At 36.9% G+C, this 6,286-nt stretch overlaps 1 pseudogene; it reads right to left on the bottom strand.

Annotated features, from left to right (window-relative positions):
• Nucleotides 1-1,538: 1,538 nt before the first annotated feature.
• The window catches only part of LOC122788700, a 95,874-nt pseudogene continuing 91,126 nt past the window's right edge, over nt 1,539-6,286 (bottom strand).

The following is a 6,286-nucleotide window of genomic DNA, read 5'->3' as shown; positions in this document are numbered from 1 at the left end:
GCAGTAACACTACAAGCAAATCATATTTGAAACACCCAATTTGGCAACAGTATGACAGTTAAACACAGATGTTTTTCATTTAGGTTGTGGTCATCCAACATCACATAAACCTAAGTTATCTAAAAAAATCCTGTTAATAACTCCTGAAAAAACTTAAATTGATGTACACATTAATGTTTTTCACAACAAATCAATGAGTATAATACTTACCTTGTAGATGCATCTTGGGAAGTGTGACTTAAACAAAAGCATGCCTGAAGGTCCTAAGAATACATATTTAAACCTGAAACTTTAACTGTTAGGCGTGTTAATGGAGAAATAGATGCTGACAGTGATAACCCATACCACTGTCCCTCCGCCGCTTCTCAAGCATCTGCATACACTCTATACTCAATGCATGATTTCAGCACAGTCTTCATTAGCTGCAGTCAGGAAGAGGATGTATTACAGCAACAGAAGGATTGCTTCAAGTCAGCATATAATTACTGAAATGTGCAACAACAGAATAGTGAAAAAATGAATAGTACATGTCATCTGGCCTTGATATGAAATGTATCAGCACATTTAGTCATTGCTGTGTTTCTCGCAACATCGAGCACACGTGAGAATTATTGTAGACAAACAGGAAGAACTGATATTCAAACCTAAAACTGTCATCTATATTCACACTACAAACTAGAATCCTACCTGCCTGCCTCATTGAACTTAGCTATAAGGATATTAATTGATGGAAGTTAAACAACTTACATCTGTGAATATGGAGGGAAGAATTACACACAATAAAATTTGAAGTTATGTGTGTATATTACATGACACATAAAAGAAAAGTACAGGTGATGCCATGTCCTGTGGATTTGAACAACAAAACTATATAATTGTGACTGCATGTCATCCCGTTGCTCAGAGCAGTAACCCATAACTCTACCAATTCAGTGTTCCGTCTGTCATAGTTTGCAACAAAGCATCTGTCTGCACTTGAAACACATAAGCAGACATTAAAGGAATTATTGTTCAACTGCAGGATTTAGAACATACACATGTAATTTAGGTTGGAGGGCAGTCAATCTAAACAAGTAATGGATTATAACATAATATCGTGTAATTCAAACTATATGGGTAACCTGTATGTATTACCCAGAATTTATACATACATCATTATTAACAGAAGCATGATGTTCCTAGAAACTTTGCGGATAATGGAGATATGCATAGACACCTGCAGCCCAAGAGCTATAGAAGTCAATGAACCACGGCCATGCTCGACATGTAAAAATCTGTACTGCGTAACTTATCACCAAGTATAGATCTCCCATATGTGTTGTTCAATAGGAAATGCCAACCTACCAAGAGATATCATCCAAAATAGGCTACACTGAGATTCAAACCCACACAAATTTATAAAACATTACTTTGACCTATTGCTTAACCATTTAAACTAATGCCATTATGCATCACTGAATGTTGTAAAGCTCTATGGAATAACAAAGTAATACTCATTTATCTACCTTATAACACTAATATGTCTCAGCACACTGAGTTTAACTGCCATAGTTTGCAAAACAAAACATTGGAAGGTAATTCTGAAAAAGAAAAAAACATTAATGACATTAGTACACAACTGTGTGATTCAATATCACGTCTCCACATACAGTGGTAAACCTACAGCTATAAGACAGTGTAAGGATTATAGAGCCACACTTGTATTTGCATTGTGTGTCCAAGACTCAAATATATTTCAGCCATACTCACCTACACTGGTCTTACATTCATGAAAGTGATTAGAGCAAACATGGATTATAAAATAATGTTGTGATTTCTCTTATGTAGGGGTTACTAATGCATTACTCAACATTCACACATACAGAAGTGTACCGTATGATTTTTCTAAAAGCTTTGCAGTTAGTGGAGAAATGCATAGTCATCCATGGTCTAAGTGCATCTATGAACCACAGCCATGATAGATATGTAAAAATCTGTTAAGTATAAGTTACCAAACAAACATAGGTCTTTCCCTTTTTTAATTTCTCCACATCTTTTGGGTTTCTAATACCATGTTGAGAATGGACTCCATTCCTCAGTCAAAGTACAATTAAAGTTCATGAAATTAGTATTGTTTCACTCTTTCATGTCAGCAAAAAATACTCTTCACAGCACCCGGAAATTGCTCAGTAATGACTCCTTCTGCAATTCGTATGGAGTTACATGTATTGGTAGCATATCTAAATATGATTGTAGACTCCTTTTTATAAGACCCGTTGCTCCTACTATTATTGAAACTATCTGGGTATCGTTCTTCCACATTGCTCTCATTTCTGCTTGCAAATCCTGATATTTTATGACTTTGTGTCTCTTTATACACAAAGCACTGTAGTCACTGGGTATGGTGATTTCAATTATTAATGCTACTTTTGTCTTCTTTTCTTGAACCACTATATCCAGTTTTCTAGCATCTATCTTTTGAACTGTTGGCAATGAATGATCCCATGTGATGTAGACTTCATAATTTTCTATGATGTTTTGTGGCTCATGTTTCCAGTGTTTTCCAGCCACTTCAGTACCATAATATTTGTACAATCCCCAGTGGAACAGTCTCACCACATTATTATGCCTTTCGGTATACAGTCCTTCTGCTATTAGTATGTTGCAACTAGCAATGAGATGTGCAACTATTTCCAATTTTGTTTTACAAGACCTACATTTGTCTGTTTCTCCCACATGTTCAATGGACTTTGTAAGCCAATGTGTATGTAGCCCACTGTCTTGGGCCACCAATATTAACCTTTCATCTCTTGGTTTGAATTTGCCTCTCCTTAACCATTCCTGCGTTCATTCCTGATCAACACGAGGTTCTTTCAGAAGCTTTCTATACTTGCAAATATATTTATGCATTTTGCACATTTCTTGCCTTCTCATCTGATCCTTCACCTTATATTCTTTCTTTTGCTTTTTGGCACATTCAGTTGCTGCCTGGTTTTTATCCACTTGTGGTTTGATTTCCATTCCTGCTTGATGCCAATATGCTTCTGCTAGCCTAAGCAGGGAAGTCATCTTACATTTATTCTCCTCATGTTTCAAAACGTTCACTACATTTGGGTCTTGTGAGGTCAGCAGATATATGTGGAGTCCTACGATTGCAGATCTGTACATGTAATCAATTTCAAGAAGGACCATCCCTCCTTCGGAACAGGGAATATATAATCTTGGTATGCACTGATTTTTATAAATCATTTGGTGAGCATGAAGCAACCTTCTTGTTTTCCTATCTAATCTATCCAACACATTTTGGGGCCAGTCAATCACTCCAAAGCTGTAAGTTAGAACAGGAAGAGGAAATTGGTTTATAGCTTGGATTTTGTTCCTAGATGTCAACGCTGTTTGCAGGATTAATTTAAGTCTTCTAAAGCATTCCTTACTAAGTTTTATTTGCATTTGTTCATGTTTTATTGTTGATCCTTCATCAATTCCCAAATATTTATACACTCCCTTTTGTTCAAGATATTTTATATCACATTATTTTCCCAAACTGATGTTTTCTTGGTGCTGCAGTTTTCCTGCTTTAAAGGTTGGTTTTGCACATTTATCAAGACCAAATTACATTCTTATATTATCTGAAAAAGTTTTGACAACTTGCAGTTGTACTTTCAGTTCCTCATCTGATGAGCTATACAGTGTCAAATCATCGACAAAGAGAAGATGAGAGTCTTTACACTTTGTTGTTTTCTAGGAGCCAAATTATAGCCATGGCCTAAGTTGTTAAGTAGACAGCTTAATGGGTCAAGGGCAAGGCAGAATAGCAGTGGTGACAGAGAGTCACCCTGGAATATCCCCCTTTGAATTTTAATCCCTGGAATAATAATTAGTCCGTTATCATGGCTTAATTGCAAAGTGGACTGCCATTGTTTCATGGTCACTGTAATGCAGTATAGGGTGTATCTTATACAATGTTAAGCACTATTTTTCTATGAATGTGGGATACTATCAAATGCTTTTTTGTAGTCAATCCATGCCATACTTAAAATCTTCCCCTTTTTGCTGTTCACCACTATGACTTTATTTAACAACAAATGATCCTTTGTTCCATATGACTTTCTCTTATTGCCCTTTTGTTTTATTGCTATAATTGAGTTTTCTTCTAAATGACTATAGACTCTGTCGGCATCAATTCCTGTGTATAGTTTATACATCATTGGAAGGCAAGTTATTGGTCTATAATTTTTAGGGTAGCTTGCAGGTTCACTCAAGTAGGAGCATTGTTTTTCCTGTTGTTAGCCAGGTTGGTGTCTGTTTGGGGAGTGCATATGAATAGTTCTTACTCATGACTAAATGTTCATGGAAAGATGTTAATACTTTTAACCAGAGGTTAGGTACTGCATCTGGGCCTGGGTTTTCCAGTTGGAGGCTTTTCTTAACTTTGTTTCAGTTTCTCTGGCTGTTACTTCATCCCATGTCATATCCTGTACCTTTAAACTTCTTATTCTTTCTTTTACTTCTTCTATCCATTTAGCATCGTTGTTATGCTCCACAGGATCTTCATAGATACTTCTCCAAAAATTATCTATTTCTTCTTTTTTTTTTTTTTTGTGGTCTTTCAATTCCTTTTACCTTGTTTCCCAATTCTCTATAGGTCTTCCATATGTGATGTGCAATATTACATAAATCACTGCCAATATTTTTCTAAAGAAGGCTACAATGGGATTTGAAAACACACATTGAAGAACAGCAGTCACTTTGCCATATTGCTGAATGATTTCATCTAAGAAACACTATACCTCAGTTCTTATTATGAGAGGGGATATTATGGAACAACAGTAATAGTTATATGTATAAAGTCCATATTAATATACAGTCATAATCTACAGTTCTGCATAACGTGTATGCAGGCAGTATAGTTATGGATAACCTCAGAATGCATTGATATGCACATGTTAACTTTAATGACTGGAACTTAAATTCCTCCATGTAAAATCTTATTATCAGTATAGATACTCATGGAATACACTTGAAATAGAGTCACAGAAACAGCTATGCATACTACATACATGTATGATAATATAAGTGTTAAATTATGGATTATGTAACTTCAAGCTAAACTCTGATGTAATGGTAACAAAACAAAAACACCACAAAAAAAACACCAAATAAAGTAGGAAACGACAGAACTTTAATGCTCAAAACAGTTTAATAACACTTTTGTCTAAAATACTTCTTCAGAAAATAATCAAATCACTTAACACGTTTATTTAAATAAGAACAAGTAACCAATCACATTTTAAATTTAATTAACACATATAAGAAGTTGCAAAAATCAAATTTGCATACAAAACTCACATAAACTGTAACTGTATGAACTAAAACTATATAAATCTACTTAATTTTTAGTCTCCTATTTAAAAAAACACTTACCCCGGGATTCATGAACCTTGCGCCAGGCGCCAGCATAGCGTCGGCGTTATAACGCCAAATATGGCTGCTTAGCGATTCAGGTATGAATGAATTCCACGTGCACTACCGGCGTGCGCCGGACCGTCCCCGCCCCCGGCGTAGGTATGCAAAACACACTGTGTGCGGTATTGCACCATGCAAATGAGGGCAAATAGCGAGCCACGGTGGCGAGGTGTAGCGTAAAGACGGCAATGTAAACCAAAAACGGTTTACATTTACCCAAACATACCGGAGGAGTAACGGAAGGCTGTCAAAGTCAGGTATCATATAGGTGCAATATGCCAATGTGGAAAGGCACCGAGAATGTCCAAAGAAAATATGCACAAAATGTAAAAAATGACATAAATGGCACGTATGTAGAAAGAACAGCAGACCCCGGGATATGTGCACAGAAGTTGTAAAGCAATGAAATAATATGACAATGTCCGAAAAGAGCAGTAGAACACAAATCAGCTGCACAGCCACCACACACCATAGTATGTATGTAAAGCTGCAACCCCAGCGCAATGGTTGTCAAGGAGTGGTGGCGGTGTCCGCGCCGTAACCAGGTATTAGTAGTCAATTCCATGCAAATGAGGCAGATAATAGTGAATCGCAAAAACGGCGCCAGCGTAAGGATGGAGCAAACGGCGTAGCGGTACTACACCGAGGAGTGGCCTACACGAGATACATGTCAACCACAGAGGGGTGTGCCACTGTAGGAGGAAGGATATTGGAGGACAGCAAATCTGGGCTGTACAATGCACATCACAGCATCAGGACTGGCGTGTTAGGAAATAGATGCGCTGAGAGTACAGAATGCGCTGACAAATGCATGTGCAGGAGGATGACTACGCTCCCTAAA

This window comes from Protopterus annectens, chromosome 14.part0 (genome assembly GCF_019279795.1).
Source record: "Protopterus annectens isolate FY-2018-M chromosome 14.part0, PAN1.0, whole genome shotgun sequence".
Taxonomy (NCBI): Eukaryota; Metazoa; Chordata; order Ceratodontiformes; family Protopteridae; genus Protopterus; species Protopterus annectens.
This window is presented reverse-complemented; position numbering and strand designations above follow the sequence as displayed.